The 10,527-nt window shown below is 44.0% G+C and overlaps 1 long non-coding RNA gene across 2 annotated transcripts; it reads left to right on the top strand.

Annotated features, from left to right (window-relative positions):
• Positions 1-2,521: 2,521 nt before the first annotated feature.
• LOC136012393 (uncharacterized) lies at positions 2,522-10,429 on the top strand. 2 transcript variants are annotated; one of them, XR_010611697.1, is made up of 3 exons: positions 2,522-4,341; positions 5,531-5,631; positions 6,511-10,429. It is a non-coding gene; the product is annotated as an uncharacterized LOC136012393 (long non-coding RNA). The 2 variants fall into 2 exon arrangements; XR_010611696.1 differs by having other exon boundaries at positions 5,531-10,429.
• Positions 10,430-10,527: the final 98 nt, after the last annotated feature.

The raw sequence follows: 10,527 nt of genomic DNA, 5'->3' as shown, positions 1-10,527 counted from the left end.
AGTGTGCGAAAGTCTACTTCAGCATTTCACATTCATCTGGCAAAATGTAACGCTCCACACTGTTCCACCTATAAAGCAATATAAACACATCTGTCATCTGTACACACACACAGGGCTCTGTGTCTGGCTACACATACAAAGCAAATGTATGTGTATGTATATGTGTCAGACACATCTACAAAGCCAAAAGCTTGAAGAGGAGTAGAAGTGCTCTACAGCCTGACTGTGGTGAAGCTGACAGCAGCTCCTCATGCTGCCGCAGGACCAGACTCACGCTCTGAAGCCTTTCCTCAGTCGGATGTCGGAACGTTGTCGGAACGTTGCAGCAGCTATTCTGGTAGGGAATTTAGCTGAACAGGAATGGTGGTTCCTGCTGTCAGGAGAGGAATAGTCTGCTTTATGCAGGAAATCATCAGAAAACATGAGGGAGAAAACTACTGTCGTGACATTGCGAGGCCCTGTGGGGAAGCCAGCCATCATAACCTGCCCAACAGGCTTAATAATCTTCAGTAGAAGTGGAGTGCCTTGATGTGGTCACGTGTGAGTTCAGAACAGGGAGTTTCCGTGGCTTTTAACCTAGATTATGCCTGAGATTAAAGAGCAGTTAAAAGGTTAAGACTATGTGAGAAAGGCTCTCTGTGCATGTTCATGCTCAGGTCCTTGAAAATGACCTGGCTGAAGTAAGTCCGATGTGAGGGCTGTCTCAAGTGAGGACTTACTTATCAGAACTTTCTGCACAGTTGCAGATAGTTTGGTATATTTGAGATACACTGGGCTTTATTATGGCTAATAGTTTATTTTAGATAAGTGCTCTCTGCACTGAATCTTGCTTTGAATCTTGTTTTGCAAGGGAACTAGAGTAGAGGGGAATGAGGGCAGAGGCAGCCTCTTCCTCTGCTCCGGGGAAGGGACAACAGCACAGGATCAATGCCCCAAGGCTTGGAGAAGCATAAGAAGAGAAAGGCAATGAATGGATCCATTCATGCACCACATCCCGTGCCTGAATAGCCTGCTGGCCTGGCAGCCAGGCAGGCTCCTGGACCGATCATAAACACAGCCAAGGCTCCAACGGTGCCGAGTTCACATGCTGCTGCTGTTCAGAGCAAAGCAGAGCGTAGCCCATCCTGCTCTCGTTTTATACCTTAATAGAAAGAAACATTGCTGGCTGCTCGGTTCCTTCCTTAAAGCCCTGCCCAGGGCAGGATTTTGGGGTTTGGTGTGCTTTCAGACTGTGGGTTCATAAACTTTGTGTCTGCCTTTAAACAGGGGGGAATCCCAGGGACTTTCTTCCACCCATCACCTGCATGGCAATGACTACTGCTCCAGAAGAGCACTTGCCTGTTCAGACTTGTAACCTCCCGTGGAAATGCTCTGAAGGTAGCAGTAGATTTCTTCACAAGAGGCTGCTCTGAAAAGCTGATCTGCTCCAGGCCATCTGATGTGGAGGAATCTCATTTTCAAGGACTTGGGAAGACTTTTCCTCCTCTACTTCACTGACAGCCTTTTGGGGAAGCAAAGCCAAGACAATCTCTGCCTGTGTTCCCCCAACAGCATATTCTTTACTCTGTTTGGTCACAAGTGAAAATAGCACATATAAAGTAATTTTTCAGCCGGATAATCAGTGAGAGAGTGGGACTATACCCATTTCCTTTTATTTGTTGCCGTTTTCCTTACTGGTTACTGGCTCAAGTGCCAACTCGAATTAAGGACACTTACTTTCCAGCAGTTTATGATTACTCTTTGCAAGGGAAAACTTGGATTAGAAATGACCCAGAAGTCTGTGAAGTTGAAGCAGCATCAACAGGAGAGCTCAGGAACAGCCTAACTCTGACCAAAGCCTTCAACAAAATGTTGCATCCCAACCATAGGGAACAGAACACCAAAAAAGAGTTTCTGGCTTGAATTCTCTTAAAGGAAGCTTTGTTATCAACGAGATTGGTTTTTCCTTTAAAAGATTATCTCAGATAACTGCTGGTTCTCTCCAAAAGCATGGTGGAGCTGAAGTAAAGCAGCATTTTGTTATTGAGTAGCTCTTATCTTTTGTTTTTATTAGGTGGGTAGAACCAAACTGTCATTGTTCTGGGGGAAAACTGCATTCTTCCTGCTCCCAGCATGGAACAGAAAACCTGGCGCTCCCAGGGTCTATCCAGAGACTGGCTGGATTCCTTAGGTTTAGATTCTTGGGTTTTGCTGCATCTTGTTTTTTCCCTTAAATACTGACATTGAGGCAAACACATCTGGGCTATGTACATGAGGGATGTTTGGAGTGAAATACGTTACCTCTTTTTTCCCCTGTTTCCAAAAGAGGAAAACGTTCTATGTTACAGATTGAAAGGAAAATAGGGAAGAAACATATTCTTAAAGGAAACAAATATGACTTCATGGAAATATCAGCAGCAGCATTGACAGAGATTAAAAGAGAACAGAAGGCATCCAGAAATTCCTTCCCCACATCCTAGCCTGGAAGCCAAATTCTAAGTGAGTTTTAGTTATCAGGTTGTTTTCTCCAGTTACGCATTAGTTGACAGAAAGTGAGTATTCAGAGTTACTTCTCTTTTGATCTGGTTGTTGTCTAGTGGACAATACTGCATGTACAGTAAAACCCAGGTTGATGTTATGTGAGCAAAGGAGGAAGGAAAGATAAAGGGGAGTGCCAGTTGAACTGCCATAAAGCAATGATATGAGAAGTTTGCCCCTTTATAAGAACAGCTGAGAAGATTATTCTCAAGTTGTGTCAGAAGAAAGCTAAACAGAGTGATGTGAAAGCTAAACACACTGGCCTACTTTCAGCCACTGATCATAATGTCTTACAACACCACAGTGACCATTCCAGTACAGCGATGCTGTTCTGTAACAACAACCATTTTAGAGATAGAAATGCAAATCATGCTGTAAAGCAAAAAGATCCTCCTACATGTATGTAAGGGGCCACAGAGCAGAAACCAACCTGGTAAGACCATCTTTTCCATCCTTTTTTCACTTCCAAATGAGCTTATCACTGTGCTTTAGCCAATGTGCTATCACAAACCGCATCCAAGCAGCTGCCTGCTTTCCTGGGGCAGGTGAGACAGTAGGATACATGAAAGAGTGTCTCAGAGACAGTTAAGCAGCAGCACTTACACAAAACATTTGCTTGGTTCACACGTGGCACAATCCAGTTGAACACGTTTTTGCCTCACACTCCAGTCCTTGGCAAAGAGCACTAAAGGCTTGCTGCCACCATTTCTCTCTAAGGACACTGAGACATGCCTCCTGCATCTTCATGATGGAAATGAAAGCTTTTAACAGACCCTTGCTTGATGTCTTCATGGTTGCTCAAACACATTGCACACACTGTACTTGATTTCCCCTTCAAATCATGTTTGTGCTGGCTTGCCCTGTACTGATCAGACCTGAAACGAAGTCAGCTTGGTAGGCTATGGAGTTACAGTACTGCAGCAGATACAAGCTGCTGTTCTTACACTGCTTTTATTTCCTCTTCAAAAGAACATCTGGCCTCACAACTGGAAACACTGGGAATACACACAATCGTACAAGGACTGTAGCCATGGCCATCCCGCTTTGCTCCTGCTAGTTTGCAGCGGTGAGCTGCGCTTAGTGAAAGCCTGACATAGACCATGGCTAGGTTGTGCACTCAGCAGCAATAAGCAGTTTCACATTTAACTGTGCCAGTGGTAGGCTTTAACCATGCGTGTATCTATAAAAAGATGTACTTGTTGATTCATAACATCAGTTTTACACATACCTTGTGTTATCTCTGCTCATAGCCGAGGAACAAAGCTAAACAAGATGTTTGACATGTTTGTTATTCTTTAACCGGAGAGAGATGGGGACAGTAATAATATTTAACAGCCAAAAATGGGGGAAGTGAGGGGTTTTGCAAGGATCATTTCATGTTTCAAGCAACTTATAGCACTTTATCAATTCAGATATGCATATTAAACAAGTTATTGTAAATGGATGCTTCATGATTAGTATCACAGACACTAGTCCAATCCATGATTCTAATATGATTCATAGTAGAATCTATGATTCTATTCCCAGATCTTTGCTGCTGTTTCATTCAGAATGTTTCATTTGGGGTTTGCATGGCTTATTTGGGATTTGGTTTGTTTGAGAGGGGGCATTTTGGGGGAGATTTTGTGGGTTGTTTTGTTTTCATACAGGAATCAGGTATTCCTGAGTATGCAATTGGAGGAACTGTTGGAAGGTACTGGATTTACACTCAGAGATTTGGTATAAACTTCAGAAAGAGAGGAAGAGAATACTCACAAAGAGATGAAGCGGTCCTTGCGCTATGCAACAGCTAAGTTTTGAAGAAGTCCATAACACGAAGTTACAGTATGTCTTTCTTTTTCTGTCAACATTTAAGAAGTACTTTAAACCATACAGTGAAGGGATGTGCATAATCCTGACCCTTCTGCACACTAGTGCACAGTGTGTTCTTAACATCAAAACCTCCTCTACTTGGTTTAAGACAGCGTGGCTATTTGTAATGTTGTATCAACTGCCAGATCTGCTCAGTTAGCATTACTGTAAAGTCTACTTTCAGCTGCCAGTAGTTTGGCAATTAGTGTTTCCTGCTTTATTGTTATACAGCTCAACTGAACTCCACTGCTTTTCATTTATGATCCAGCTTGGGATGGCAGCTGACACCAAAATGAATGTCCTAACCTCCAATTCAGTGGCTTAAAGGATATCTCCCCAACATGCACTGCCAAGATGAAGTCCAGAAATCACTATTCAGCAGCAGTAAACAGGGCCTGGTTTTTGCAGGCAACCCTTTGTGACAGGAAGCAAGCTGGAATCACAGTTAATGGGGTTTTTATATGCACACTGCAGTAATGCTGCAGTATTTGTAAAAAGGCACTTCAGTGGTATTGTAACAGATCTACATTAATGTTTGTAAGGATTCCTTTAAGAAGTGATCTGGCTGCCAAAGGCTACACAAGTCAGGTTTTGCAGTGTAGTTAGATACAGATAGGTAACTATAGGATTATTGGTGTAAGGATCTCCGCTCTCACTTGCAGACAGAAGTTGGCCACTGACAAGCAAAGGTAGTTATCCCAGAGCACAGCCACTATTTTGAGCGTGTTCTTGATTTAACCCCAGACTAGAGGTAATGCCTGAAAATCTTCATCTTATCTCTTCCTTAAATAACATGAATGGGGTTGGAATAGGAAGGCTGAGGAAGTACAGAGAGAGGTGCTTCCATGTAGAGTACTGCTTTGGGAAGACTGAACAGATAATTCTGAGGGGAAGGAAATTATTACTGCTCTTGCCCCCCTTTTTCATGTTTATTGAAGATTCAGAATATAAACCACGAAGCAATTTACTGGTCTGTAATGCTGAACTGTGACAGAATGAATATTCCTAGGATACCATGCCCATTTGCCAAGCTTTTCCTCAGAAGTTTATTATACAAGGCATGTAGAAAATCAAGTTGGCTCTGTTTAGTTACAGTTTTTAAACTCCATAACTAGAATCTTCCTTTGTGTTAACAATACCAGTACTTTCTACTTGCATGCAGCTCTTGCTTGGCCCCACTGTGAACCTGTGTCAACAGAGAAGACACACGGAAGAACTGCAGGTACAGAACAGTACCGTCCCCAGTACAACATGTACTACTGGGTAAGCGCAGCCAGCACACACAAAGTACATCGTATTAGTGTCACTGAGTTTTAAACAATGGGTATTGCTTGCATTAAACCTTAAGTAACTACTTTACACAGCAAATCATCCAGTTTGGAGGGAAGGGAAAAAAGGAAAGAAAAGAGACTTCTCCACAGCACAAAAAAACCCCAACAAAACCCAACCCAAAACCACCCCAAGAAAAAACCCCATATTCAACATCTTTTGGAATGCCTGAAGTTTTGTGGGATGCAATATGAGCATAAAATGGACAAGATTAATGATCTGGGATAAAGTGGCTCAAAACCTCAGGATTCTGCATTCTGGTACAGTCTCATTTATCTAGCATCAGCTATTGTAATTCCCTTCTCTCCCCCCCCCCCCCCCCCCCGAGTCTGAATCACATCCTGTGACATCTACTGAAGTACATTAGCAGTGACACGGACGATTTGAAGCCTCTCTTATTCAGACAGATTGGGGATCCTAACTGTTGTAATAGCAGAGTCTCCATGGCGCGGTAGCTGGCCTCTGGCTAAATGCCACTGTATCTCAGCTAGTCACTCATCATGTGCAGTGCTCAGCAGCCTTCTCTCCTCTGCACCATTTCAGTCCCAAATAACCCGACAAAGCACTCTGAACATCACTTGCTGTGTGTTATTTTGCTCTTGAAATTACCTGAACTTCTAAGTAAACCTTTACCATGGAAGTTGAAAGAAGAATGAGCCAAAGTTAACAAAAATGCAAACCCCATCACCTTATTCATAGGTGTCAGTATGTTTTATTTTGCATTTGGTATCCAAATAAATACGTTTGAATAAGGCAACATGAAGTTGCATAAAAAGTTACCACATACTAATCTAAATCCATTCTGTTCTGAAGTTATTACTGGGGAACACGATGGAAGATGAAGAGAAAATGGCTTAAACACAGCATTCCTGGAAAGACATGAATTTGTCCAGACCCTGTTCAGAGCTGCACTCAAACAGAAGCAAGGAAAACATGCTCAACTGGCACAGAAATCAAGATCTGGGATTCGCAGGGGGAGCTAAAGTGTTAAAATCCATCTCAGATCATGCTGAGCAGGCATCAACCAAATGGTAACTGTAATAGCTTCTATCCACATCCTGGAGAGCCAGAAACTGCCTCTTCAAAATATATGTATGTGGAAAGTTATATTTTATATGTATATATATGGAAAGTTAAAGTGCTGGCTAAAAACCGGGAATTACGGAAGCATAAAGTATCACAAAGTTCTTGATTTCTCCCTTCCTCTAATTCCCTGGTAGGGCGATCCCCCTGAATCACAGCAGAGAACTGGCTCATGAAGCTTAACAGAAAAATGAGGAAGGTTTCAGGCTTCAAGGGCCTTTTGCATTAGAAGGGCCATCAGAAGCACAGTAAGGAAAATGACACCATTTGTAAGGGCTCTGGTGTTCTCTTTTACAGGAGCACGAAGTGCCATGTTATTTGCCTACCAAGCTCTGCCTTAAGTAGAGCTCTGAAGGCGGAGTTGTGTTTTTTCCTTCACAAGCATAGAAGGAGGAAGACCCAAGTCTCATCTCCCTCAGGAGGGGCAGTCTGGGTAACACACACTGTCCCTGCAGGCACTTCCTTCCTGTATTGTGCTATCTTGTAGGTAAACATCACTGTGGAATAAAAGTGATGGCTGTTAACATCGAGCTTGGTGACAAATGGAATCAAGCACTTCAGCACGAGCACGCTGGTGACACAGACTGCAAATGCCTTGGTCTGATAGCCAAGTGAAGCCTACCAAAGAGGAGGCAGAAACGACTCTGTGACCTACCTGCTGCAAGCACTTGCTCTTACGAAGCACGAGGAAGAAAACTGTGAAGTATGTCAGGCATTTTGATTGCACAGCAAGCAGTCTGAAGTCCTTTGTTGCCTTCTGCTTGTGGACTGGTTTTAGCAAGTTAAAAACCAACACCAGCAGCAAGCCTTGCCCTGAGTCAGGGGGGCCAGGAGTGACACAGGACAACGCAGGACACCCAGCACCGATCAGCTTGCACCCAAGTTATACTTTTAGACTTTTCCATTGGCATTCATCTATTCTCTAGCTATATCCCACTGCTAAGAATGTAACAATCACATTTTAAGGGAAGGTCATGAATCTCAAGAATACAAAAGCACCAAAGTCTGACTTTATCAACAGCTACCACCACCAGCTAACAGAACAACCTTGACTGCAGTGAGAGGATGGAGAAGAAGATACCAGTGTTGGAACTGATGAAGAAGCAAGCACTGAGGTACTTTAACAATCTGAATATATTGTTTTGCATAAAGCTTAATCTCTTTTGGTCCAAACATGTAGATAAGCCACTTCAGCAAGTTATTTTATCATGAATGTCAGTAACATTTCTGTTCATCAAAATGAGACACAAAGCGGAGGCTTTCCCCGCAATAAGTCTTGGGCTGCCAGACTTCAAACTGCCAACACTGATGCTTAAGCTGCTCAAACCAGGGACTTCCACCCCACCAGCCCCCCCCTTCAGGGGAAGTCTGGGACTCTCTTTCTTCCTTTGTCTGCTGCAGCGTTTTATGTTTGGTCGGTCCTGTGCAATTCTGTGAGCATTTTGGCATCGTGTGTGTCTCTGAAGACATCTCCGTAAAAGGGAATTGACTCAAGCATTATAGGGAAAACACAGAGCACAGATATCAGATGATAATTCCACTGAGGCTGCCTTTGGCCCCACGATTCAGTCTGTGGTATCTGTAAGAAGCCCATGCACTTAGTTTTTCCAGATGTTGATTTTTAAGCCCAGCCTTTAAGATAGAATTAAGGACTGCCAAGGAAACATTGCCTTCTGTAGTCTGGCACAGAGGAAAGAGGAGTGGGCTACAAACACCTCATAGCACCCATAATTGCTCTACAAGGCAAAAGCGCCTCTCATGGGATGATTCTCTGTTAAAGCAGTTGAACCAACACAGCACACATACAGCATGGGGTGTTTAATTAAAATACCAAGGGCAGTGCTGCATACCCCAGAACCTTCCAAATTCATGAGCACTATGAGCACAGCAGTGTTTAAGCAGATAGTGGAGGTAACGTATCAACAGATGTTACATGAGCTTGCCTAAGACACTGAGTGTTTAAAAGGAATCCTAACAAGCGAAAGACCAAGGACAGTTTTGGGTACTGCTAAGGCTCAGCATTGTCTCTTCCCTAGAGTTCTTACTTTGCAGTTTCTATAGGCCTGCTACACGCTGCTCTAACATTTGGTCTGAACAGGCAGCAACCAGTGGGAAGAGGTAAGTCTTACTGGAGACACAAGTTGCATTCATCCTATAGCTGTTCTAATAACTTCAGACATATAAGTTAATCAGGCTGAAGCATTACTGAGTGTCACCAGCACCCTGGGACATGCCATGTCACACCCCCAGCACTAACAAGCACACTGATGTGAGACAGGAGAGCCTGGGAAAGACTCCCGAGGCTGAGGAGGATTGCAGAAGCGCTTAGTTAGCTCCTTGCCTCTCACTGAAGAGAGCAGCACAGCCTCCTCCTTGCCTCACCAGGTCAGTACTCACTAGTATTTGCCCTCCTTGATCCTTAGGACATAATCAGAAAGCTCAGAGGGTCCTTCCCCTTTTCAAAGCACCAGCTTATTGGAAAGCGCTTTCTTCAGCAGCTTCCCCATCAGGTACCTGCAGGCCAGCGAGCTCCATCGATGGCAGTGCAGGACCTGCTCCTCAGCTGTACCAAGCTGGCACATTTCAGTTCCCTTCTGCACTCCAGTTCTGCCGAGCACTGTAGCTCCCACCCAGAAACCTATTCATCAAGGCACAATCACCCACAACCACGCACCCGGTGTGTATTTCTTCACCCCATGGCTGCTGCTACCACCACCCTCCCCGGCTCAGAACCCCATTCCCCTCCCTCAGACCAGCCACCCACACTCAGCAAAGCCTTCCTCCCTCCCTCCCTCCCTTATGTATCACGCTTTGGAGCTCTACCTGGCAGATTACCTTCCTCTATGGAGTTTAGCTCTCCTAAAGAAACTCGCTCTATCCCTCAGGGAAATCATCCTACTCCTCCTCAGCTGAGCCAGCTGATTAAACCAAGGCCCTTTATCAGGATCAGATGGGTAGGGAGGAGATGATGATGCATCTCAGACATGGCTAGTCCCGACTCCATGTGTAGGACTCACCATGTCTTCAATCATCGATGCCCAGGATGGCTCCGATACAGAGCGGAACACAGAAATCCCAATGCCTGTTTGATAGTTTTCCATCAAGCCACATTAATTCTACAGATTACAGTGGAATTACACAAGGGATAATTTAGGCTCGGGGAGTTTAATGGGACTACACATATGCTTACAATAACTCATGTGCAAGAACGTTTGTGAGATTATGGTCTGTGTTTCCAAGAAAACAGACGTTGTCTTTTCCGAGCTCTTTTCCCCTTCATTTCCAGCTGAAGTCATCAGCACATGTTTATGATATTACATGTGGTTGCTGAAGAAGTTATTACAATGGCACAAAGAGGATTATCATTTCAGGTGGGGAATAATTCTCCTACAAATCCTCTTTCCATACAAACAGCTTTAGTAATAACCAATGCAGAAAAATAGGGCAAAGAGAAGGGATTTACACACAATGAGCCAGTTTGCCCGGTGTGCTCCAGCTGCTTTGTACTGCGCTGATCGGGTCACGTTTGCTTTGTGTTGCAAAACAGAACATGTTTTGAACTGCACTCCAGTATTTCTCATCCAGCCCTTCCCTATGGGGTGTGAGCATGTTACTGGTCACAGAATAAATGCCAGCAATCAGCCCAAAAGACTGGGAGCTTCTTTATTGCGTGTTCAGTATCAGCATAGAACCAGGAAACGGTGTTTGTGCTCCCTAGAAATAACCCCTCTGTGACTTATCTGAGGA

This window comes from Lathamus discolor, chromosome 3 (assembly GCF_037157495.1).
Source record: "Lathamus discolor isolate bLatDis1 chromosome 3, bLatDis1.hap1, whole genome shotgun sequence".
Classification (NCBI taxonomy): Eukaryota; Metazoa; Chordata; class Aves; order Psittaciformes; family Psittacidae; genus Lathamus; species Lathamus discolor.
The sequence above is the reverse complement of the archived record's forward strand: the minus strand, read 5'-3'. Positions and strand labels throughout refer to the sequence as shown.